This window comes from Sphaerodactylus townsendi, linkage group LG03 (genome assembly GCF_021028975.2).
Source record: "Sphaerodactylus townsendi isolate TG3544 linkage group LG03, MPM_Stown_v2.3, whole genome shotgun sequence".
Lineage (NCBI taxonomy): Eukaryota > Metazoa > Chordata > Lepidosauria > Squamata > Sphaerodactylidae > Sphaerodactylus > Sphaerodactylus townsendi.
The window spans coordinates 98,399,637-98,427,251 of NC_059427.1; the positions used below are offsets into that span (position 1 = coordinate 98,399,637).

The 27,615-nt window shown below is 42.1% G+C and overlaps 1 protein-coding gene across 13 annotated transcripts in view; it reads left to right on the plus strand.

Moving 5' to 3' along the window:
• ABLIM3 (actin binding LIM protein family member 3) overlaps window positions 1-27,615 on the plus strand; it is a 181,503-nt gene that overhangs the window by 29,108 nt on the left and 124,780 nt on the right. The gene's annotated exons all lie outside the window — the stretch shown is intronic.

Consider the following 27,615-nt stretch of genomic DNA (forward strand, 5'->3'; position numbering starts at 1 on the left):
AGTAGACAGCCCCTCACCAAAGCACCCCTGTTCCTGCATTAGTGCTCAAATAAGAAGCAGGAAAAAGTGGGAGAAGTCATATTTTGATATAACTTCCAGTTAAAACCTGGAAGTGATGTCACTTATGTGTTAGGATTTTGCTGTTCTCTATGGCAGCAGCAAACCCCCCTCATTTTAGATGTTAGGGCTTTTGCAAAGTCAAAGTCTTCAAAGTCAGCGTTAAAAGATCATTGAACTGTCATAACAGCTACACACTGTTATAATAATAGTGGTAGTAGGTTGTGATTTCCATATTCCATTATTTGAAAGTAAGTCTCTAGTTTTATCTGTTGTGAAGATATGCCTTTTCCCTTCTATCTCCAAAAGGAAAGAAGCTAAAGACTTACTCAAGTGAAGGCTTGGAATTCATCAAATTTGTTACACCTTTTGTTACAATAATATTTCTATAGAGCAATGTTCTTCATCTAGGGGTTTTTTTAAACAACGTAACTGTAGAAGGAGGAAATAGGTACTATGGGGATAGGGCAAGGGAATATGTCTGTTGTAGGCAGCAAAATCCGAATTTTTCCACCCACACAGTAGCTATCCAAACTTTAAAGCAATCTTTCCAGAAACTTTGAAGCAAGGCAATTCATTTGAGAAAAATCAGAGAAGTCAGGGAAACTCTGGGAGGTGCATGAAAGGCACTACGTTGCTGTGAGGAAGAAGGAAAATCCCATTTCCCAGTAACATTGAAACTGGGGCAGATAACCTGTGCAGAGATAGCCTTGACTTTCTTTCTTTCTTTCTTTCTTTCTTTCTTTCTTTCTTTCTTTCTTAAAGATTGTTTGCTTTCAGAAGCTGAAGTATATTTAGAGAGCCTCCATGAAAGGAACCTAACTCTCCACATTCACAAGCCAATTTTGTTTGCAAGCTGTGTTCCCATTTCTGCATAATAGGAGGTTTGGCTGCAAGAAACCTGCCTTGAGCACAGCTGGGAAATGCATCCATTTCACACAGACAATTCCTAGGTCATTCACCTGAACTGTACACTGATTCTTAGTTTTCTTTCTTTTCTTCTCCCTCATTTTTTTTTGTTCATTTAAATGGTCGAGATTTTTCACTCAGCAGCAATTATTGAGCAATAGCTCTTTCCTTGGGAGTTTTTCAGAGCTGCTGCTCTGCTATCTGAGTACTCTCTTGGGCCTTCTCCCAGGCAACCAGCCCTTCTGCCTTCTCAGTTTTTCAGCAACAGTCATGCATCACATCTAGGGGCTGAGCAGCTCTGGCAGTTGCTGTCTCCATGCAAGTAGCTGTTTCCATACTTGGTGCTTAGCTATCACAAGGCCAACTCAGCATGAGGGGACAAACCATTCCCTTTGGGACTTGATATTTCTTTAGAATAAACAGCCTAAGTGGGATGTTATTTTCCATTCCAGCTGACAGGTTTCAACTGCTGTTTTCCAACTCTAGCCCTAATATGTTTTACTTCACTTTCTTTCCCTGTAACTCCATTTATAGCTTCCAGGACATAATTGTGGGAGTATGAAGAAAAAAGAAGCTGGAAATATTTGGCTTGAGTAGTTTATGGGCAAATATATCTTGAAAGCATTTCAAAATCTACCCACTTTACATCAAACTTAAGGTGATGGGGGCTGAACAGACATCAGAAGTTTTGTTTCAGACCTGCCTTTGGAAGTGGAAAAATGGATCAGTCAAAAATGGATCAGCTACATCAGACCTCAATGATCATTTTTATTGTAACATATTCTAATACAGTCTTGCTTCCCAAGGTAGGCAAGAGTAGGCAAAAAATTCCAGGGTAGGCTCACTGTGGAGAATTTAGTGAATTTTGTGATACATGTTTTATTTTAAAAAACATTCAGGTAAATCATAGGTGGAGGCAAAGAGGCATTCATGTAAGACAGCAAATCCACTACTCCACATCAGATTTCCAGAGGCAAGATTCTTCATTTCCAAGGGCCTTCAGTCAACTCACAGTTGTTCGTGGCTGTCCACTTCTGTCTAGCCCATTACGCACGAGATGTTTGCTGCATGGTGGAGACAAATGTCCACCACAGCAAGATTTCTTGTACAGATGTGTTTCCTCCAGCCCCACTTTCACTTTCCATTCTCTCCATGGCAAACAAATCCACTTAAATTACGATTTTAATTTTGCTTCACTGCCAGAGTGGGACAGATTTGCCAGTTGGCACAGCTTTGCCCTGGACCTCTTCCCTTCACCCACAGTCAGTCTGCCTAGTCTTACACACACCCCACTCCCTCGCGCTGATTTGTATGCTTCCCTGTCACCTCCCTGTTGCAGACTACTTCCATGAACAGGAGCAATCATAGTTCCAATTTTTAAGAAAGGGGACAACACACTCCCAGTAAATTATTGTCCAATAAGTCTTCTCTCGATTATGGCGAAGCTGTACACAAAACATCTGCTTGGCAAGTTGCAGAAATGGATCTCAGAAAACAATATAATTGACCCAGAACAGATTGGATTCAAACAAGGTAAGGCTGCTCTGGACCATTGTTCAGTCCTGAACACCCTAATCTATAAATATACAAAAAAATCAAAACTTTACACTGCCTTTTTTGACCTTAAGGCAGCTTTTGACTCTGTTTCTGGAGATCTTCTATGGAGGAAACGAAATGGGTTTGATATGGACAAGAGATTGCTTTCTCTGATAATTTGTCTCCACAGCAACACTTTTTGTCAACTTAAGTATACTAATGATGGGTTTCTCACCCCAAGATCCCAACAGAAAGAGGGGTTTAACAGGAGTGTGTATTGGCTCCCACACTATTTAACCTCTTTCTTAATTATTTGTCCCCCACCCTGCAAAAAGTAGACTCTCACTGTCCTACTATCACTGTCCTACTATCCCTCTCTTACTCTACGTAGATGATATGATCTTGCTCTCTCATACTAGAGTTGGTCTTAAGCGTCTTCTCTCATGCTGTGCTGACTACTGCACTTGACTGTCAATTATGCTAAGTCCAAGATCATGTCTTTTACTAGCACATGGCGTCCTTCAAGATGGGTCCTCCATGGTGTGGCCCTTGAACAGGTTAAGTTATTTAAATACTGCACCTAAATTACCATTTTAGAGCAGGATGGTTTGCCATTAGTTATTCTGTCCTCTAAAGAAGTGTTTAGCAGAATCAGAGTCAGACTCTGTGATTTAGAGTATCAGAGTCTGTTCAACCAGTCTAGTAGATTCTGCTCTTCTTTGTATCTTGGCATTTCTTTGGGGAAAACAAATATATCCAACTATTTATATTTACTTCCTGAACCCAAATTCCAATGTACAATCTCCTTAGCGACATGTAACATCATGCCATCTTCCCGGAGATCTGGTAGGGAGACAAAAATACCACGCCATGAAAGGCTTTGCATTTGTAACATGAATTGTGAAGAGTCAGTTCATCATATCCTACACCATTGTCCTTTGTATAATGCAGCTAGGGGGAAGTTCCTGGCACCTCTGTTGATTGACAACAACATTCTCATAGACCAACAGAAAACCCTCTTCCTTCTGGACAATGGCTCAAGAGTAGTCTTAGAGTTGACTGCCAGGTTTCTCTGCATTGTAATTTAAGGTGACCAGATTGTCACCTTTGTAAACCGGGACCCAGGTGGGTGGCCACGCGCGCGCGCATGCGCATGCAGCCACAGGAGCGCACTGTATTCGTTTTAAAAAGTATGCATTATTGTTATTTGAATGTCATTAAAGGTTTCAGTTCAGACTACTTCTAGCTTCTTGTCCTGACATATTTCTATTGCCCGTACTCTCCCCACTCCTGCATATCTTTAAATCTTTAGATTTTTTTAAAAAAAAATTAATAGCAGTATCGATAAATTGATAGTAATACTTTAAAAAGTAAATACTTAAAAATACTTTTAAAAGTAAAAATAATAAGACTTGTTGATCAGTTCAAACACCTGATTTGCCCCTGCATTTGATCAACAAACTGGGACATCTCCACAGAGGCGTAGCTCGGCCAAACTGTGCCCAGTGAGCATTCTACATTTTCCGCCCCCCATGTACCCCCCTGGCACACCTCCCCCATGGCGACCCCCTCCTCCCTCCCACACTTACCTTAGTTCCTTTCCTTTTTCAAAAAATTTTCAGGCTGCAAAAGGCCTGTTCTCAGTAAAAACTGCCTGAGGGACTATACTTCCCAGGAGACCTTGTGAGCCCCAAGGTCTCCTGGGAACTGTAGTTCCTCAGGCCATTTTTACTGAGAACAGGCCTTTTGCAGCCTGAAAAAGTTTTGAAAAAGGAAAGGAACTAAGGTAAGTGTGGGAGGGGGGGTGCCAAGGGGAGGGGGTTGGGGCCGGTGGGAGGGAAGGGGGAGAGGCCTGGGGTGATTTTTGTGCCCTCCAGGCGTGCGCCCGGTGCACGGCGCACCCCACCCCCACCCCCTTGTAGCTCCATGATTGCATATCCAGCTTTGTAGTTTTATACACAAGCAATCAGTGATTTCAAACCACACTGGAAAAAGCCCATTGATCTCGATGCTTGGGTTTACAGCACATTGGAAGACAGATAATTGTGAACCTGGGGAGCTTAGCAAACGGCTGTTCACATTGTCCTTTTGCAGTTTGCATGCTACCATTACTTCCCCCTCACATCTCGCCATGAAGACAATCAGTGTTCGAGCAAAGTGTATAGATTCCATATTCAAGACCTTTTTTTGATAGTTTGCCTTTTTTATGTCAATATCTCGATTTATCAGTAGATTGATAGACTGATGTATCAATCTATTGATAAGATTAAATATTAACATTAAATATTATATTAAAAATTAAAGCATGCGTGTGCAACAGGGAACCTGTGAAACGTCCCCCCCGCACCTGACGCAAGCAAAAAGCCAGCTGATGGGTAATGTTTGCCCCACTGAAAATAGAGCAATGGATAATCATGCTGAACGTGCTCCGAAACAGAGACTCCTTGGCTAGTTCTCTTTGAAGTTGCAGAAACCTCACTGTGCTTAATCGGCCTCTGTGTCTCTGATAAAAGCTGCTGTTTCTTGACACAGATACATATCTGCCCTTTCCCTTCAGCTGTCCCTCCCACACTTACCTTTCCCTTCAGTTCCCTCTTCGGAACTGTGATGGCAACTTGGCACAACCATTTCCTAACAATTAAAACCCACTGAAATTACATCTATATTCATAAGGCAGTATTACTGTTCTTTTTATTGTGTTTCTATTTCTCCTGAACGTATTACTTCAAGCCAAGGCCATTGGTTAAACCAGGGGTAGGGAACCTGTGGCTCTCCAGATGTTCAGGAACTACAATTCCCATCAGCCCCTACCAGCATGGCCAATTGGCCATGCTGACAGAGGCTGATGGGAATTGTAGTTCCTGAACATCTGGAGAGCCGCAGGTTTCCTACCCCTGGGTTAAACGGATACAGGATAGCCCATTCCTCCAAGTTCACAACAGTGTACTTTGCAGATTCAACGACAGACTCAACTTAGGGCTAGAAAGAATTGACTCACCTTACTGCACCACACCCACGCTATATTTTACCTGTATCTTTTGCACCTCACAGCAATATGCAATTACTTGAAAGTAAGTCTAATGGATCTTACCTCCAAGTAGAAATGCATAAGGTTGTAAACAGTGTGAGCACTCACTGCTGAGCTTGAATCACAAGTGCAACCTGTATTACAAGTCACCCCCTTGAATGCTATTGAAGTTCACTTTCTGCTGATAACTTCAAATTGTTCTAAACCATTTTGCAAATGGGGTTTGCTTGTTTGCAGTGTGTTCATTCTTGCATTGCTTTCCCATAGCTATCCTAGTCCCTCTGTAGCATGTCACCTCAGTCACCGCAGCTTCTCAACCTTTGCTGGCCCTGACAGTGGTTCATATCCTCTATAGCTCAGTGGAAAAAATATATCCTATATTTTGATCTCAAGAAGTTTCAGTTTTGCACAGACATCATTCCAGGGTGACTCCACTTTTCTGTGAAGAACTGCTTTTAAAAATTCACCTTTAGTTCTGCTTTGATTCTTATTTAAGATAATCAAGTCTTACTCTCTTGAAATTGGAATTTTGGTTCTGCCTTAGACAGATGAAATATGGCTGGTTTTGTGCAGCAGTCCACATGCAAGGAAACTACTTTCCCTACTTCATTCTCCGAGAGATGCCTTCTCAGTCACTATTTGTAGTCATACAAAAGAGAGAGAGAGAAAAAATGAATCCACACATCATTGGATATTGTGCTATTGTTGCACTATAGTAATCATTCAACTTCTGGATTATCTAGTCCACACATTAAAATCCAGTTGTGAATTATTGCTTTAGTGCCATGACAGTACAGGATGCAGTCAGAGAGACTGTAGGGTGGGAATAGGCTTGTGGAAGCTTTCAAAGATCAAAACTCTTGGGATTCTATTAAAAGATGACAATATCATTTCCCCTGTATTGATATTTATCTATAACTTGTGTGTGTCTGTCGTGTGTGTGTGCGTGTGTGCGCACAGTATAGATAATGGTGACTGAACATACTTCCCCCCTCTCTCTCTTATTTCTAATAGCTTTGTTCACCTCAGCTGCAATAGAGTTGCCATGGTGACTGATTCTGCCTGGCATCCACACTATTTGTTATATGAGGTAATGCCCAGGATTTGCCATTCCTCCAGCATGCACTTATTGAAAATAAGAGGTGGAAATTATGAGAAGAGATCCTATCAACTCCATAGGGCATCAGGGAGGTGGAGGAGGTCTATCTCTGTCTAGAATCATTTCTGAAGAGAGTGTACAGCAGTTTTCCCAGTTGCTCTGAGTACCTTATAAATTCCCTCAGTTATTTCTGGGGCTTTTCAGCTTACATCCAAATGCTCTTTAGTGCCCAAATTATACCCTCTTCACAACAGGTTTATGTCTCCCCTTCCTAAATAATCACATACGCACAAACAAAAAGAGTCAGAAATGCAAATAAGCGCATTAAATTCCAGCAGCATATATTAATCTTACAGCTCATAATGTGGGTCCCAGGGAACCTTAACTTCTGTTTGTGTTTTCATTTTCTATCCTCTGAGTCTGTGCTTTCAATAAATGTAGTAAAGGAGTGGAATTCTGAGTCTAATTCACAAGAGCAATTGTCAGAACACCCTATAATTAATTCAGAATAAAATTAATCTGTGTTACAATGATGTTTGCACAAGTGGAACTATTCCAGTTTCTTATGTGTGGTTTCCCCTCTTCTGCTGTGTAAATAAATATCTGGTCAAGTGGAAACAAAGTACTGCTAAATGGCCATGGCCACAATTTAGCACCATGCCTTTTTGAGAGCCCTTAGGGCAGGGGTGTCAAATGTGCAGTCCAGGGGCCAGACCTGGCCTATGAGGCGGCTTATCAGGGCTGTGAGCCTGCTGGGCTCACCAGGCCGAATCGAAAGCAAGGAGAGGGGTCAGCTGATTCATGGGCCCTATAAGCCCTCTCAAGGCAGCCATCCCATCTTGCTGTAGGCTCGCCAGTCCAGGCACACATACGTCCATGCTGTTTGGGGCCACCCATGCCACCCACATGGAGGTTGGCCCAGCCAAGTCTCATTTATGTCATATCTGGCCCTCACAACAAATGTGTTCGACACACCTTCCTTAGGGAACATGTGATGAAATTTTGATGATATGAACACTTCCAGTGCTTTGTACCATTTTGTTTGGTAAAAATCCATGAAAACGTACCTGGCAGCAAAATCTGAAAGTGTATGTATATTCAGCGGTTTCTAGAAGAGCTAAATAAACTCTCAACTTTGCACCTTGTTGTCTTTTGTCTTCTTGTATCCAAGGTTTTACCAGTTGGATTTGACATGATGTACCTATGCTATTACAAAAACCTGGCCCAGTTCCAGAGCAGCTTCTACCTGCAGTGTTCCTGTAACGATAGCATTTGTTCTAAGAAGGCTGATGTTGCCTGCTTAAGTTGTATGCCGCTGAATGTTACTGAAATGGCAGATTTGGGAGGGGATGGCTCAGTGGCAGATTTGGGAGGGGGGCTCATACAGATCAAGGTCTTAATGGGGTCTGCAGTGAGTCTGAAAAGCTTCTCTGATGTTGTACACTGTTCCAAGTGTTTGCAGAATATGATACAATTCCTTTGTGGTATCACACTGACAGCCGAGTTTGGCACACATATCCAGCATTGACCTATAATGACTCAAGGGGCTTTCCCCATGCTATAAATTACGTTGGGCAAGTGCTACAAACTTTCATTCGCAGCATGATGTGATTATATCCTTTCAGACATCATCACAGGTTATCTTACTGCTTGTGACCAGCATGGCCTCTAGTATACATGAAACCTGTACTGATGCCAAGATCTACTAGAGTCCTGTGACTTCCTGTGTGTCCTTGATCAAAGGTAGCTGGCAATGGGGAGAGAACCTGTCACATTTCTGTCATTTATATTCTAATCATCTTGGAAGACCATCTGAGTCATAGTGCAGCCATAATGCATTGACTGGCTTCGCACCTGATGTTCCATTGACAGTACAGATCATGTATGGTGGATCATACAGGTGATGTCACTTAGAAGGTTGTGGGAAGAGTCTATATCTTGGCCTTCCTAATTCATGGTACAGAATCATTTTAACACTGTGGGATTGGGGAAGGTGCTATTACCATTAACACAAAGCTAATTATGTAGAAAGATCTTACCAGTCTCTCCCCACTGCAGCTGTTAATCTTCTGTAAATATGTTTTTAATGAGCCACTAGTAGTTGTAACATAAAGTAACTGTAGCAGCAAGGGCTGTCTCTTAAGATTTAGCAGGCTTGCACCACATACTGGTAGACATTAATTTAAAGCCCTATAATACCTTATCAAAAAGCCCATTAAACAACAGCAAGGTTACTTGCTTCTCTTCACTGTGCACACCAGCACTTCAGGAAATCCACATGAGAGCCGTTACAAAGCCTGTGGAGTTAAGTTAGTTAGGTTTTGGGTGGTGAAATCAAACAAGGAAAAAAACAGACACTCCGATTACACAAGAATGCTTTGGTACAATATAAGATATGGAATCCTTTTTTTTTTCAGAGTACATGTTCCAGTCATAATAGCGGGGCAGGGAAGAGGGTTGCAAATCCAGCTTGCAACTGATAGTGGGTTTGATTCACAGTGTCTACCACAATAATATTCTCCAGCTAAAGCTCATCTTGTGTGGTAGGTAATCTTAGCTGTCTATAGGAGAATGCTACTGCTGGCTTTTAATGTGATAATAAACAGTTGCCAACCTCCAGGTGGGGTCTGGAGATCTGCTAGAATTACAACTGATCTCCAGACTAAAGAGATCAATTCTCCTGGAAAAAAGGGCTGCTTGTGATTGTGGACTACATGACATTAGAGCATGCCAAACTCCCTCCCTTCCTATTCCCCCTGCCTAGGCTCCACCCAAAAATCTCCAGAAATTTCCCAACCCAGAGCTGGCAGCCCTTGATAATGAGGATGTCATCCTAATAATTCATTACTAAGGCAAAACCTCATCTTATTTAGTGAGGATTAAGCTCTCTGTGTTGCATTAATCTCCTGCATGGTTACTAAACCTTTACAAATCAGGGTGGGTTGTTTTTTTTGATAATCAATTGCTATTAGAAAACAGACTAATGATTTCAGTTAAATACTGATTTGATTAACTTAAAGCACTGCCAGCTTTTATTGTACATAATTCTACCCTGCTGTTGGTTTCAGGCAAATGTCTGTGTATGTGTTAACTGAAATCTGTTTATCAGACAGCTCAAAACCAGGGTGCATCTTGCCAAGGCAGAATGGCTCCATCACAGAAACATTGCAGTTCTCACAGTTCAGTAATATGCTTCTCATTTGTCTTTCACTCAACAGTGTTCTGTGCAATCCCACACCCAATTTTGCTCAGTCGGAACATGGAGCAAGAGGACCAAAAACGCCAAACCTATTAATTCTGGAAACAACAAAAAAGTGGGCTATTTCCCAGTTAATACCAGTTACTGAGTACATTTTTTCCAGTGACTTGCAGAACAGTTTTTGGTAATGCAGCTCCCAATTCCAGGCTCTGAGTTCATGGAGCACATTTTCTCCATAGGAATTATTCACCTACAAATCCTTGAGGCAAACTTTGTAAGGTCCGCCATATCTTTGCAGAGTTTACTGTTCAACAGACTTTAATATTAAGCAGCCCACTACGGGCTGTCCAGTGACCAGCAAATGGTCTGTCTAGGGTAGTCTAAAAGACTGGGCTGGATCAAAAGAATGAATTTGTCACAGACTTCCAACTGGCTTCATGTTGTTGCTGAGCTGACTGGAAAGTTGAAAGATTTAGACATTAAAGGCAGTTATGTTATGATGGAAAGACATCAAGTGCCATCCAAGCTGAATGCATCACTAGAGTGAGCTGCATTTGCAAGGCAAGTTTTGCTGGATTCCTATCAAGCTAGAGGGAGAATCTGAAAGGAGTGGTGTGGCCATGCTGCTTTTACAAGGGCAATCCCAGCAATGCATAGTTCGAGGTGATGACAGGTGTTGCTAACAGAGGTTCTCTGACATTCTCACAATGCCAGTTTTCTAATTGAATGAGTGTCATCACAAATATTGGAGACTGAAGACACCTCAGATAGGAATGTGTAGAAACTGCTTCAGAAATGTTGATCGTCCCTGAAACTCTTTAGCTTTTCTCTAAATTTCTCCAATATTTCATCTGAGCAGGGCCTGCCAAAGCTTCAAATTTTACTTTCAGCAAGGTCTAGTAACAATCTAGAGATTTGTGGAAGCCTCCAGAGAAACTTTGCATGTGTCAGTTCTTTGGCTTTCCCTTGAAATTTCTCAGATGTTTGGCCTGAAGTGAAAGTGCTCAAACTCACTTCAGGAGTTGTTTTAAATGAAATTTCTGGAGCACCTCTACTCTAGGGAGCATATTCTCCTAAACGACATCATTATTCAGGAAGTAAGCCTACACATTCAATCTCACAACCTTATTTCACATAGGCCTGTTTCTTGAGACTGGTCTGCTTGACCTGTTCGTGGATGCAACTAAATGTGATGCTAGGGGGTCAATGGCAAGGGTTCCTGAGTGTTTTGGAGAGGGATATCCACGGGTGGGGGGAAGCTTTGGGGGCATCTGGGGCATCTGGCCAGGCACTGGCCAAACAGAGTGCTGCACTAGAATTCTCCATTGGTGTGATCACCAAGTGTGTTTCTTCACTCTTCATTTTTTACTAAAATTTGGACTGTGGGTATTCAGGGGCCAAAATATTTGGGTATACCCAAATTCCCATAATATATGTTATCATATATACCTGAATATATTTAAGTCTGCTTTCAAAAAAGGAATTTTATTTTTTTTTGCTTGCAGGAGATGCATTTTTGTGGATAGAGGCTCAGAAATGTCAGGGGTATTTCGAGAAACTCTCTAGATGGGACAAACCAGGTTTGGTAAAGGTTTGTTCAGGGGGTCCAATTTTATGCTCCCCCAAACATTATGCATCACCTTTTGGTGTTCCCTGAACCAAATCTCACAAAACCATGATGGTTTGACTACCCTCCATTCTTATAAATGCACCCCCAACAAACACCCTTAAAAATTCCCCATTGGCTACAAGGGAGGTACCCTCATAAATTCCTCATTGGGTCACTATCCACTCACCATAAGCCGCGGGGTCACCTCTTTAAAAGCCACGGGGGTCCTGGACGCTCCCCACATCTCCGGCGCTCACTGCGCGGCTGCCAGGGATTTACCTCTCTCCCGCCTCCTGGCTGCGCGGCAAATTAGCTCCGCTAAAAAGAGCAACTTTTTAAAAAACCCCGCGGGTGCCGCGGGGTTGTGGGGAACCTTGGCTGTTTGCGCGCGGCTGATTCGCTGTGACGCGCAGCTCACGGCCAATCAGGGAACAGGGAGCGCCATCTTGTTAAGTGGGGATGTCCCCGCCTAAAAGTGCACGTAGTGATGATCGTAGACACGTGTTCCACATCCAGTCGAAGTCACGCCTTCACGCCTCAACTTGTTCAAAGCCCATGCCGAAAGCAAATGGAAAAAATGTCGGCGCCGAAAGTGAATGAGGAAGTACAAGAGGCGTGCGTGCGAGCTGGCTTCTGCTTTCACTTCCAAACACTGCTGATGACGTGTCTCCACAGAAAGCGCAGCCAACGATTTACTGCTGACGTCAGCATGTGCCGACGTCTTAATAGAGGGCTGTTAGCTTCTTTGATGATGCCGCACTCACGCCGTTGTAACCTATCATAAACAACCTCTTCCCAGCCAATCACACTGGAGACCCGCCCTCGGCTGGCCGCCACTTTCTCGTAACTCATGACGCACACGTTCGACGGCCAATCGGAGCGCTCCATTCCCCTCATTGCAACGGAACTCCCGCTCTTTGCTGCCCGCGTTATTTCAAGAATTGCAAACGTGTGGGGAACAAATGTCTCCGTGGTCAGAAGCCACGGAGGCTTTTCATTGCGGGGTCGCAGCGGCGTTGCAGTTTAGTGAGGTAAGTGGGTAGTGGCCCATTGGCTACAAGGGACCCAAGTCAAGGCCAAAGAATCTGGCCCAGCCTTCATAACAAGTCTAGATAGATAGTTCTTTGGAATCACACCATGAGAATGGGGTAACTAAAACATAACCCACAATTTTTGTCCCAATCTCAGATGACAGAGAGATGCTGTTAACTCTTCTTTTGGAAATGTAAATGTGTCTGTTGTATGTTTCCCTCAATGGGGCAATTAGCAGTTTCACACATTCCTGTTCTGGTGAGATTAGTGGCACAGTAGGAAAAAGTTAAATCCGCTGTCCTCCTGTACCACAATCCTGAGCCAAATTCAGGTCCTAAATAGCTGTTATTTATTAAGGAAAAATGCCGAGGAGTTCTAACCAAGAACCCCACAGTATTTTATCCAGGTTGGCCCTAAATCTGGTCTCATTGGATATTTCCTTTCCCTGAACTATTTTTTTAATTGACAATTGTAGCATTTGGGACACAAGGCATAATTCCAAGTCCCTAACTGGAACTCAGTAAATGTCAGATCCATTTGCTGCAGTGATCGAAACTAATTGCAGTGTAAGTATGTGTAAAATCGAGGGGGGGGGGGTTGCCTTGGTCACCAAGAACACATTTTATGGATTCTTTGATGTTCCAGATCTCCAAACCAAGAACCTCTACAGTTCTTCACATTAAGATATGTATTTTGTCATGGTGCTGTATCATGCTTTCAGAAGTATGGCATGTACTACATAGACAGGCAGCAAAGAAGTTCATAGTGAACCCAAAAAAATATCCTATTTGTTTATAATGGATGTTTATTTTCATAACCTGGTTTTTGTGCAATTTGGCTGTATTTTCTAAAAAAAATGCTTCAACTCACACATCATGAGTATCCTGGAAATTCTTCACTTTTCTTTAAGAAACAGGAAACAGCAACACATGTTGTTGTTTCTGCTCATCCTGTTGAGTCAGTTGATGGACAGGGAATTTGGGTAAGATTTGCTCTTTGCCCCTTCAGAACAGAAGGGGCAAAGAGCAGAGACCAATGAGAATTTGTCTGTCATGTTCCTACCTTAATGTAAAAAGTACAGTCAATAATTCCTGGAGGTTGCCAATATTACACAGTAAACATGACATCTGAAATGCTGCCTAAAGTAACAGAACTGTCAGCAACAGATTTCCTATGTGCCTCATAACTCAACATACATCAAAGGAACTATAAAGAAATTATGAGGCTGTTCATGTAGTGAGGGGGAGAAGACTTCTCCAATTAACTTGCGCTGAGGCTTTTTAAAAAAACCATTTTGGCAAAGAAACAAACATATAAGATGGTCCCAAAAGGCTAATTGCTGCTGTCACATTTTGCACTAAAACTGAAGCCCCTTTTTTCCAGTCAATAGCAACAGACATTTGATAGAAGACAAATGGCAAGAGCTTAGAACCACAGTCTATTGTTTCCTAGACCTGTAAACCAAAGCTACGGGTGTGGGTACTGGGCTTTCTACCTCAGCATACCTTAGGGGTAAAATGAACACATCACACAGACATCTGCAACACTATTAAGGATGAATTTCTTGCTGAAAGCCCTCAAGAAGAAACTTATCTGACAAAGTGGGATTCACCTTTGGCTGGTATACATGAAACAGCCAGTTACTGCATGAAGTTCACTTTGAATTGCTCCCCTCATGACTTTCTCCACATTTTAAGCTATTCATGTCCAGCTGAAAACTAACTGAAGTAATTGCCATTTGCCCATACACAGAGCTTGTGTACAGTGTGATAGTCCAGAACATGCATTAAAAAGCCTGAGTTTTTGTCTTCAGTTTAATTGAAAAAGGCATTATGTAAGACAAAAAAGGAAACTATGCACACCTTCTTAGCAGAATATACTCTGCATCGTATTATCCTCTCATGAACCCATATGGAATTCTTTAGCATCCAGACAGTCATTGCTTGGGTTGGAAAAATGGCTTTTTGTCATACTTGTTTTGAAAAAAACACTAGTTAGAGATTAATGATTAAAATCTGCACAGCTTTTGCTTTTGGATCTTTGACTACTATGCTATGGTCCTATAATATGAATTGTTTTTTATGCCCTATTTATATGGAAGAATGTCTCCCCCGCCCAGTGCTAAATGTAATCTCATTCACTTGCTAACTTTCTGGCTAATTATATTTGGCATAGGTAACTTTTCATTATTGTCTTTGGAACCAAAATCAGCAAATATCTGGCTTCCTCATGTATCTTCATAGCTTTCTTCACTGTAATCTGAGAACCTTTCCACATTTGGTGCCTGAATAAATTTTAATTTCTAAATATTTGTTGATTTTAGTATAACTGTGTTTTTGGGACTTACATAAGAAACAAAAATAGCTTTCAAAAATAAAAAGTTTAAAGAGGGGTAATATTTTGAATGGAAAACCTCCAAGGAATACCAGGGTCGTGAAGCAGAGACAGGCAATTGCAAATAATCTCTGGCCTTGAAAACTCTATGGCGTCACCATACATTAGCTGAGACTTGATGGCACTTTCTACCACCAATACTTTTCCAGTCATGCTTATCCCATTTCACTATTGTCTTACCATGCTTCGTTTGACAACACATTTTTTAAAATTTGCTCTAGTATTTGTATCATCCAGTCTTGAATTATTCATTTGGCCCTGGTTGGATTTCCGGTTCCCGGTTCTAGACAACTTTCTTCTGATTCTGTAGCTTTGTCCTAATCTAAGTCTGTCCTTAACTCCAGTAGTGTAACACTGCCATATTTGTATGTACAAACATACTGAACTCCTAATGGAAACAGCTTTCAAACAGTAAAATTAACCATCCATCCTCAAAGCACACCAGTTGTACATTGATCTCTTCTGATGAGTAGAATTTTTTTTTAAAAAATGCTAAGCTAGTGTCTGCATGTTATTATTGGTCCATATTGCAAGAAGTTTTGGTATGCAGAATGGGACATGGATATATTCAGAAATTTTACAGTGGACAAAGACATTCACGTACATTATTAACGCTGTATGTGTGTGTGTTTATATTTAACAACCTGCTCATGTCATGCAAACTGAGTACCACGACTCCTTTACTGAGTCAGTTCATGCCATGTTAGGTCCTCCTTTTTTATTGCTGTCTTCATCTTTTGCTAGGATTATTGTCTTTTATGGTGAGCATTGTCTTCTCATGGTGTGTCTGACATACAATAACCTCAGTTTTAAGCACTGAGTCAATTAATTGTGAAATATCAAGGATTCAGGAAGAACACCCCAGTGCCTGATCGACGAACAAGGATTCATCCTGGTTCTGGTGCTCATTCTCCCCCTTATCCCGCGTCTTTGCTGAACCTGCTTGAAAGTCCTACTTTTTCCAAAAAAAGTCTTCAATCCAGTTTGGAGGGGAGGATCGGGGGTCTAATCCTGGTTCAAATTTCCCACTATGGAGCGTGACGCAAATGCCTTACAACCAATAAGTGCACATAGTGCTGTTCTCACAAAAGCATGAGAGAATGATAACCAACCAGAAACTTGGGCGGGGGAGACGTGATGACATGATGACGTCACAACGTGAGCATGTTTTTGCGGGAGAAAAAAAGTCCTGCCCCAACACGGCATGACAGCCAATCAGGAGAGACCTGCCAAGCCGATCGTGTAATAGTGGGGATCATTTCTTGAATCCGACATAGGCCTATATGTCTTCACTGGAAACATGCTGCAGTGGGGAGGTTGAAGCCTCGATGAAAAAGTGCAGTTTATTTTCAAACTTCGTTTGCTCTAGATTGAATTTCCCGGTGGGAATTCGGCCCAAAATACAATTGTCAAAATACAATTAGTTTTTTTAATCCTCTATGGAGAATTCAGGCTTGATTTGATCCAGAACCTACTTATTCAGAATTATACCCTTCTGAACCAGTTAAACTACATGGATTGAAAAGAGTGTGGTCGATTACACACGAGGCCTTTGCTACACAATGGGGGCAAATGTCCTTCATGGCAAGATTTCTTGTATGGACATATTTCCTCAATCCCCACTTTCCCTTCTATTCTTACTGCAGCGAGTGAGAGCACTTTTAGCATGAATTTAATTTTGCTTCACTGCCAGAGTGGGCAGGTTTGCCAATGGGCACAGCTTTGCCCCAAACATCTTCCCTCTGCCCATGACCAGCCTCCCTAGCTCCAACTTTCCCACTCCAGGGGGCTGAAATCCAATCCACATCAATCCAGCTGGTTCTGCCCCCCCCCCCCCCCGCTTCTTCCCCCCACACATTGTATGATACTTCTGACATGGCTATTGCAAATGTCCCTGGATGGCTCAACTTCTTCCTTCACCATGGGCGGGCTTGCTCAAAAGAAAGCAGTGCCTGAATTCAGCCAAGGGCACAGCACTTTCTGGTGCAAGAAGCAAGTTTTTCATCTTGGGAGAAACTTTATTACAGCGTGAATCTCCTTGTGTCATGTTGGGTCCTCTACCCCCCTGCCCTTCCCTGCTTCAATTTCTCAGCATCCCTCATGACTGGAGAGAAGCATTTGTCTCTTATCTCCCCACCACAACTGCCACCAGCAGCCCACTGTCTGACTGAAGCCAGGCTGTTTTGTTTAATGGAATTTTGGCATGCTTGGTAAGATCCAGGTCTCTTCCTCACCAGGCAGTTCTCTCCTCGCCCCTTCTTCCTTGCTGTGCTTTCTACTATCCCCTCTCTAGGGGATGACACCTCATGATTTGCAGAAGGGGATGGCTCCTTTTGGCTTCTCTAAATGTTTATATCAATACATTGAGAATTGGCTTTTGCAAAGGAACAGCACAAGGAGGGTCACCTTCCCCTCCCTAATGATCAGGAGAGCTTTTTAGCTTTCCTTCAGAAAAGCCTCTATTTTAAAAACAAGCCCCTCTCTCTTTTGAAGCAGATAGAAAGAGAAGGGGAGGGAGGGAGGGAGGGAGGGAAAGAGAATATCAACTCTAGTCTTGGAGTGTGATGAAATCTGTGCCTTTAAGGCTGTTAATGGGTGGAGTTAAGAGAAGCAGCAAGAAAGCTGCAAAATGAGATTCACTGGGCTGCCTCCTCATGTTTAAACAGAGAAATGCAAGGAGAGCCCTCTGCAAGCCCACTGCTCAGAGAAGAGTCCCAAGATAAGCATTCCATTCTTAATGGACCTATATCTCTCTTTAAGCTTTCACTACTAATTTTCAATAGTTTATAATTCTGGTTCTCCCTGTCCTCACAACAAACTTATGAGTGAGGCATTTGTTTCTATTCAGTGATTCACAAGTAGAAACATAAACAGACTTAACACAGTTTTGTTTGTACAAGATCTTGTGCAACACTTAGCAATTTCTTCTGTATATATGGTTGATTCTTGCACAAGCAGAAATAGAAGTGGGGGGTGCAAAAAGTTTGATTTAGTGTAAGCATTTACCAGTATCTTTCTCTTGCACTTCTATTTGTGCATGGGTTCTAGTATAAATGGAAATTTTGTATTGTATCATACCCTATTTTCCCCCTTGTTTTATCTATGAAGAATTGCACCCAAAAGCTGAAAAGCTAATAAATTGTCTGGACTGCATACTGAAGCCATGCTAAAGATAAGATTGGAACTGAAGTCTTTCAGAAGTTGTTTCTTTTTTCTTTGTAACTGAAGATGACCTGTGACTGGATTCTGAAGAGCTATAACCAGCATTTCAATGCACAGTGAAGGATGACAGATTACTCATCCATGATCTTGTATGGCAGAGTTTAATAATGCATCCTTTGTCTTGACTAGTCTAGTAGTTTCAATTGCATTCAAATAGCATGGCATTCTATATTTATAACACTTTTCAGCAGATGAAATCTCCCATGTCTATGACGTAACAGCCAAATGTTTCAGCAAACACAATAGAGCTACAAAATGAATAGGACAGCACAATGGGCCTATATGACAGAGCATAGACAGACAAATTTGAAAATATCCAACAGAATGATCACAATTAGGATGATTTTTGCCCTCACTCTTTTAGCATTTTGACATGTCCACCAAGGACTGCTTTGAAAGTTTCCATTCTGTCTGTTTTTATCCACACTGGATTTTTATCACACACTGTATTTGCCACACTGTGGCTTCTGAATGAGACCATTATCTGCTTGTTTGTTGTCTTAGGCCCCTTCTGCACATGCAGAATAATGCACATTCAATCCACTTTCACAGTGGTTTGCAAGTGGATTTTGCTATTCCGCACAGTAAAATCGAGCTGCAAAGTGGACTGAAAGTGGACTGAAAGTGCATTCTTCTGCATGTGCGGAAGTGTCTTTAGTGCGGCAGGGGTGGGGCAGGCAGGCAGATGAGCAGTGGATTTTGCAAGCAGGGACTGCTACTTGCCCACTGCCATGATAGCTTCCGTCCACCTGGAGCAAACAGAAAGCAACTGTGGTGGTGGGGGGGGGCGGGGGGGGGGGTGAGTGGCAGGCCTTGTAAGTAGAACCCGCTCACCCCTGTTGCAATTGCTTCTACCCACGCAGAGCAAACAGGAAGCAATTGTGGTGGGGGTAGGGAGGGTGGCCAGAACAAGCAGCACTTAGTGAGCAGCAAGTCCTGCTTGCTCCAGGCACCCACTGGGCTCTCCTGCCCTCTCTGCCAGTGAAACTTGGGGTAGTTTAGTGCCATGCCAGCCAAGGGGGCCAGCAGGGAGCAGGGGCTTGGCTGTATCAGGGGAAGTGGGGAGAGTGCGGCAGGGGGGGAGTTCAGCCAGGGGCTGGGCCCAGAGGTCAAAATGCTCCCCCCACATGATCCAGGTGAATGCTGCCTGGGTTGCTTTCATCTGCTAGGAGCAGAGCGTTTTCAGAAGATGCCTGATGCTGTGGAATGCCCTCCCCCACTGGCATATCTGAAATGGAGACATGGGGAGTCAAAGTCCCCAGCTGCCCCCTTGTGGGGGTGCAAGAAATGCAGGTCTGTTTGTGGGTTTTTGTATGTTTAGTATTTTTCAGTTTTTGGCCTGCAGGGGGTGCAAGTTTTAGGCTAGCAGCACCAAAATTTCAGGGAGTTTTCAGGAGACTCTTCTGATGATATCACCCAGGTTTGGTGAGATTTGGTTCAGGGGGTCCAACGTTATGGACTCCCAAAGTGGGTGCCCCATCCCCCATTGTTTCCAATGGGAGCTAATATGGTCCAGTGGGAGCTATATGAGCCAGCAGAGGCGTTCCTCCCATTAAGCAAAGTGGGCAGTTGCCCAGGGCACCACCTTGTGGTGGGCGCCAAAAATGCAGGTTCGTCTGTGGGATTTTTTTGTATTTTCAGTGTTTTTTCTGTTTTTGGCCAGCAGGGGGTGCAGTTTTTAGGCTAGCAACACCAAAATTTCAGGGATGTTTTTGGAGTCTCTCCTGATGCTATCAATCAGGTTTGGTGTAGTTTGGTTCAGGGAGTCCAAAGTTATGGACTCCCAAAAGGGGTGCCCCATCCCCATTGTTTCCAATGGGAGCTAATAGGAGATGGGGGCTACACCTTTGAGGGTCCATAACTTTGGACCCCCTGAACAAAACTTCACCAAACCTGGGAGGTATCATCAGGAGAGTCTCTTACTGATACCACCCAGGTTTTGTGAAGTTTTATCCAGGGGGTCCAAAGCTATGAACTCCCAAAGGGGGTGCCCCATCACCCATTGTTTCCGATGGGAGCTAATAGAAGATGGGGGCTACACTTTTGAGGGTCAATAACTTTGAACCCCCGTGAACCAAACTTCACCAAACCTGGGTGGTATGATTAGGAGAGCCTCCTAAAGATACCCTGCAAGTTTGGTGCTGCTAGCTTAGCAATTGCACCCCTGACAACAGGCATGAATTTAAAGGGAGAATCTGAGGTCCCCAGTTTAAACATTGAAAGTGATGCAGGGTGAGGGAGAATCAACCCCAAAATAGCATCATTTTCAATGTTGTTTAAACTGGGGACCCCGCATTTTCCCTTTAAGGTGGATTTAAAAAGAGAATCTGGCCTCCCTAGTTTAAACACAATTAAAAATGATGCTGTTTGGGGGTGGATTCCAGCATCATTTGTTTAAATTAGGAAGCCCAGATTCTCCTTTTAAATCCACCTTAAAGGGAGAATCTGGGGTCCCCAGTTTAAATAACATTGAAAGTGATGCTGTTTCCCCCAATTGGGGGTCTGGATACAACACCATAAAATGTTTTCATAGCAGTAATAAAACATTTTGAAAGCATTTTGAAAATGTTTTCAAAAAATATTTCTGCTGTGGGCATGGCCCATTGCTGTGTTCAGATTTGTGAGTTGGGGCATGTTCTATAATGTGATGGTGACTTTGAAACGACCTGGTTGAAAAAATCATTGTTTAATCACGGTGGGGGAGGGTGGCCACCCATGGGGGGGGGCATCAAACTCAGGTTTTGCCCAGGGCTCCAGTTTGCCTAGGTACGCCACTGTGGGCCAGTGTTCTGACTACTGAATAACTTGTTGCATAGCATGGGTCATTTGGACTGACTAATCCCATGGATCATCTTGTGTTATAGCCATCCAGGCAAGCTACAGCAAGTCATAAAAAAGCATATAAATATGATATTTCAAAAACTTGTTTGCTGTGGCTTTCACCGTGTGAAACTGTTATGAGACGACACATTTTAAATACTGTGGAGGAGCAACCCATGCTTGTTCAATTTGTGTTATCTCTGTGAAAGTTGTGCAGTATGAGGAAGTGGTTCATAGCCATGGTTGTCATGATTTCTTGAAAGGCAACAGATGGTTTGCTTTTTGAGTGAAGTCTAGTTGTCTTCTCAGATATAAAAGCATCATCTGAAATGTTATGCAGAGCTTGCTAAATATAAACAAGACATTACATTTTTGATCTGCCAGCTTTGCTTTCAGAGACTACACCAATGGACTTCGGTTATGTTGTTGATTCTCTGTATAGCCTATTTTGGGGGCTTTGACTTGCAGTTTCAGTACCTTTATTTTTCCTTTTTTTATCCAACTGAACAACACAAATAGAGACAGCCTACTGTCTACATGAATTGGAAAATACTGATCTGATCCTTACCAAATGAATTTTGCAGAACAACCTGTCTTAGTGAAGATATGGTGTGCGAACCACCCATGCTGAACAATGGGATAAGAGAATAGCCATAGGAGCTACCACTTTGTCTGATATTTCTTCTACTATTGTACAATCCAGAGTCATTTCCAAGGAGGTCAGTTGTCCCCTTTAAGTTTGGCTTCATCATGGACTGTGAACCATCAAAGCTCTTTAAGAAAAAAAATAAGAGATGCACTTTTTCACCCTGCACACTCTCTTAGTGTAATATGCCTTTTGTTTGTGTTCTTAACAACTTTGGCAATACTTTTGAGTGGAAACAGCTGTAACAATGAAATTCTATCTTCAGCTGCTCAGTGGGATTATGCTTCCAACTTCATCATGTTAGGGACAGGGCAGAGCCCTGTGTTCAGAGCTAAAACTCTGTCCGGTTACTCACAAATAACCATCCATAAGCTTCTTCAGTGTTCAGAGTTTATTGTTTCAATTCTGCGCAGAAGAGGGAACTCTCCTCTGTTAGCAACAGGGAGGAGGTTCAAAGAGCTGCTGCCTGTGTAACATAATTTATAATTACAAAAACATACCTCCCCGCTCCTTGCTCATTGGGTTGAGTCAAGTAGACGTACAGACCTGGTCATCTTATCCCACCTTTTACCACACCTTTTCATCCCATATTTTTAATGTAACTTGAGTCTAAAAACACCTCATGTACACAGTTTCTATAGCAATCAAGTCTTCTGCTAACTCTTATCTATTTTGTGAACATCTTGCTAGCTAATCTCTACTGAGAGGCCCCGTTCCTTTCAACTTAGAGCTAGTGTCAGGCTGCTCCTTGGCACCCCTTCACATTCCTTGTGTTTACCTGATTTTCAGCAACTTCAATTCCAAGCCTCTGCAGGGATGTTAGCTAAGATGATTTTATATAACATGCTCCACCCTTTTGTGCAGGCTACTATATATATATATATATGGCTTAAAACACTGTGAACTATATATGTGTACATATCAATCAAACAAACCCTTCCCCTTCCCAATATGCTGATCATGGACACATCTGTCCAGTGCATGGGAGAGGCAACCAGCAGAATCAGGGAGCAGGAAAACAGATAAATAGTAAGTGAAATATGTGAGGTCTTGAGAGGAATAGTAGCCAGGACTCAATTCTAGGCCTACAATGCATTTAAAATTAAGCATATGGCAGTTAATAATCTTTGGTGGAAGTATTTACCTTTACTTTGCAAAGATTATAATTGGTTCTAGTTTATTTTCTTTAAGTTGTGTCCTGCTTTTAGAGGACAGTTGAACAGGAAGAGGCTTGGAAACATTTTCATATCTGCTGACGGAAAAATGCCTATTCCACACAGAACTGAACTTCTTGTATCCAACTAACACTGCCATTGACTATTACTGTCAAGGAACTCAGAGTAATATATGGCCCTTTCTGTATTGCACAAACAAAAATGGGTTGCAAATGTTTTTAAAAAACCTATTTTGGCTTCTTTTGTCCACATAGCGTGGACAAATAAAGTGTTGGCATCTCACCCTCCCACTAGCTCTCACTTGTGCCCGCCATTTTCTCCCACTTGTGATTTCCCATCCCGCCCACCATTTGGTGAAGGTTTCCCATGAAGGTTTCTTCTCCTTGCCGCTCATCCACATGGGATTTCACTGTAAAAAGTGTTTTGCCCGGTGATCCCACACACGTGCCGGGATGAAGAATCACAAGTGGGAGAAAATGGCAGATGCGAGCAGTAAGAGCTTTAAAATTAATGGCCGGGAAAAATAATATGTTTCCTGCTCTTCTGCTCTCCGCACAGCAGCTAAGAAACAACTTGGCTCCGTCTTGGTAAAAAAGAATAGCTAATTTAGAGTTTTCTAAAACCCTCAGGTTGAGCTGAAATAAAACATCCTGACGGGGGTTGGGGGTGGGAATCTGTGAGGAGTCCCTAAATACTTTTTTTCAGCTCTCAGGATGTTTTATGTGCTGGGCAGAAATGAGCTCTGTCTGGATTTCTTTTGTGTTGTAAAGAGTGAAAACCAGTTCAGTTTTTTCCTTGGTGCCACTCTATCCATTGGAACTCCAATCTGAGCAATTGCTTCCAAGCAGCTAATCAATTCAAAGGATCATAGTCAACACAACAGTTGTTGTGTAGTGGAAGCTACCTTATTTAAAACACCTTATTTCATGTCTGCTTCCCTTAATATGGCAAGTTAGGTGCTTAGAGCAGCAGCGGCGTAGGAGGTTAAGAGCTCGTGTATCTAATCTGGGGGAACTGGGTTTGATTCCCAGCTCTGCCACCTGAGCTGTGGAGGCTTATCTGGGGAATCCAGTTTAGCCTGTACACTCCCACACACGCCAGCTGGGTGACCTTGGGCTAGTCACAGCTTCTCGGAGCTCTCTCAGCCCCACCTACCTCACAGGGTGTTTGTTGTGAGGGGGGAAGGGCAAGGAGATTGTAAGCCCCTTTGAGTCTCCTGCAGGAGAGAAAGGGGGGATATAAATACAAACTCTTTTTCTTCTTCTTCTTCCTAATATGGCAAATTAGGTCCTGTCACTGCCCTAAGTCTGTACTGGCATAGAGGAAATTAACTAATCCCTATGGTGATTTTGTGTAGTTTATGAATGGCATGCTGTATGACGGCAGCGACCACAAGGAATGTTTAAGAGGAGTCTCCATCTGTGTGACACTGTAATGGGTATGCACAAGCCCAAATGCACAGACTGAAGTGTGTTTTTTTCAAAATCAGTTTTTTATTAACATAGTAAGTTTTTAATATAGTTGCAGTATAAATGATGCAACATATATTGCATGCCGATACTGCTATCTTACATTAGTAATAAAAAAACTTAACTGACATTAAACTCTGCTTCCAGTTACCTTCACCAACTATTTCAATCTTACATATAATTATCTATTTATAACATTATATTAATATTTATAACTATTTATAACATTCCACAGCCAACTACAATGTTATCATTCTTATAATCTTGTACAATATAATCTACCCATTATTTCCCCTCTAATTTGAATTCCATATCAGACTTGCCTAAAATATAACCTATTAGTTTAGCCAATCTTGCAAACTTCATGACTTTAAATTGCCATTCTTGCACTGTTGTAATCTTTGAAGTTTTTCAGTTCTTGGCTCAAATTATTCTTACAGCAGTAGATAAGTATTTAAACATGTCATCATATCACTTACCTTTCTTTGCATCTAAAGTACCTGGCAAAAAACTTAACTGTACATTTTTTTTCTTTTTAAAAAAATTCTTATTATTAACATTAATGTGGTAACGTTGTGAAATAACAACATGTAACAGTAAAGGCCTTTGTGCCTTTCTTTCTTTTTCTTTATTGTATAATTCCCTTATTGAAGAAAAGGAGAACTTATGGACAGCTTCTGATTATGTAACACTATTTGTACTTTTCTTTTTGTTAATTTACCATTATGCATTTTAATTTTTGAAAACCAATAAATAAATTTAAAAAAATAAAGTACCTGGCAAATACATTTCAGGCTTCATCTCCATCTTATCATTTAAAGTCTTTGATATTTCTTTATGGATCTGTTGCCAAAAAAACCTCTGGCCTTCCTTCATGTCTACCAGTGATGAAATAGAGTATCTATTAGACTGAAGTGTTAACCTCTTGGTAGTAAATTGTATCACCACCATTCTCACATTGGAATTCACTTGGCTGAAAGCACACCACTTGGAAATTCTGTTACATTTCTCTTTGAAGAGATGAACTTGGATACAGTTTTTGTAAAAACACTTTCAAACATGAGTCTGCACAAGGAAAAGACCCAAGCTGATACATCCCAAACTGGCCTTTTTAGAGTCCTTTTGTTGCTCTGTTGCAAAATTTGCATTTGCATCCAGCTGTGGTTTTCAAGAACATCCCATTTTATGATCCAATATTCTAGGTAATTCTAATAACTGCATATTGTTAGGAAGTGAACCAGATAAATGACCCTAGAAGAGCTATTGATTGGCTCATGTATATATCCCATCTGTCTTGAAGAATGAACACCAAAATAGAGGTTTCCTCTGAATAGTCAATAGTCCCTTAGCAGCAACCCTTTCTCACCTACCCTCACAGCAGTTGATAGTTGTGGTGGAAGATTATGCAAGCCCCAAGAAACTGATGTTCAGCCTTGTGTCCCGTTGTTGAAGGAATTTTAGGTGGGCTTTGGTGTGCTGGGATCTGAGGCATTCGGTGTTCTGTTTCATCCTGCTAAGCACCCAATCTCCATCACACTTTTCCAAGTTTTCTAATACTAAGAGATATAACATTGGCTTCCACCTCACCTCCATGTTTGGCTGTGTTCCTATGGATCAAGCAAAAGAGTTAAAATCACATAAGACCATGTAAGAGCTAAAAACAAAGCTTAGGATTTGTTGTTGGCAGGTCATCCAGCTAAGATACAGGGATTTTGTTAATCTCTTGGTTCCTCACTTGGGAACAGGAAGACTTTCTGGATCAGTGGAGAGTTCCCCAAATATAGCACCAATCAACATAATCACAGGTATCCTGGACACATGTGGCTATGTGTACTACAGTAAATATAGATTTGTAAGAAAGAACAGGGCTCCATGAACTGAGCAACATATATGCTGAGCCATGTGAATCTAGACTGATGATGCTTTGGATGACTCTTCTGCCAAGCATTTGTAATCTGCTCTGATTCACCGAATCAAATGTAGTGCAAAAACAAGGGATGGTAGCCCAGGAGAGATTTTCTGGTTTTGCTACCTGCGTAGAACTTCCAAACCAATGAGGTTGTCAAGCTCCTGATGGACACCAACCAAGCAGTACATGACCAGTAGTGCACTGCATTCAGCTTCTGGTACATCACACATTGTCTAAGCCTGCTCTTAGCAATTATGCCGTTAGTGCATATAGTCCTTTGAGGCCTTATCACTGATTTTGACCTGTGGGCATATGCCAACTTTCATTAGAGTGGTTCACTCAAAGGAAGGAGCATCTCTTGTCTCCTTATAGGATGACCATGATAGAAAGGGTCATTTTTCATTTCTGACATACTGATCAAGAGAGACTCTTGGAAAGCCTAGAATGTGACTTCTACATCCTTTTTAAAGGTTTCTTCTCCTTTCCTTCAATGTCAACCTAAGCAAAAGCTCCCAATTTCTTTTAAGGAAAATAAAGTAATATGAGCAATTTATTGGGAGCAATACTCTGTCAACAAAGCAGCAGCAGAGTCAACTCTATGGCAGCAAAACAGGCCATGCTGACTTACATAATCAGTATTCCAGTAACTAGCCTGGGTTTCTTCTAGAAGGGAGATAACACCCTAGAATAATGAGCAAAAATATGTAATTTGACATTTTAATAATGCTACAACTATGCCCTTAATTGACAGTACAACAAGAAGTCATTGCCAACATACCAACTCTAGAAAAACTGAGCAGCAAGAAAAAATGCAGTGTTTGTGGACAGTTGTATAATAACTATCTTGTGCAAAACCAGAGCAGCCGGCAACGTATAGAAGAATAGTCCTACAAATTATCTTATAGCTGAAGAAGTTTAAAATGAAGGGCTGGCATCTGTGTATGTTGATATATGGAGACACAAAAAACCTCACTGTATTGTGGGGTTGGACCAGGCCTCTCTGTGACAGCATCTGCTCTCCTCCAGAAGGTACCAAGTTCAGTCCCTGGCATTTCCATTTAAAAGATCGGGTAGTAAGTGATGTGATAGACCTCTGCCTGATTTATTTATTTATTTATTTATTCGTTCCACTTTTATACAGCCCTCCCCCGGAGGGCTCAGGGCGGTTTACAACATAAATACAAACAAGTGGATAAATAAGATAAAATGCTAAAAATTAATATCAGTTAAAATGCAGCACTACAGATCATAATCATTTAAAACAGATGGCGTACAACCCTTAACTCCTCTAGTTCCTCTGAGAGGGGAACAGCGGATCTCAGTTGTTAATGGGCACCTATCAGCAGCCGGCCTCCCCAAAAGCCCGGCGGAATAACTCAGTCTTACAGGCCCTGTGGAACTCGTGAAGGTCCCGCAGGGCCCGGACAGCTGGAGGAAGAGCATTCCACCAGGCAGGGGCCAGGGCCGTAAAAGCCCTGGCCCTCGTGGAGGCCAGCCGCATCATAGAGGGG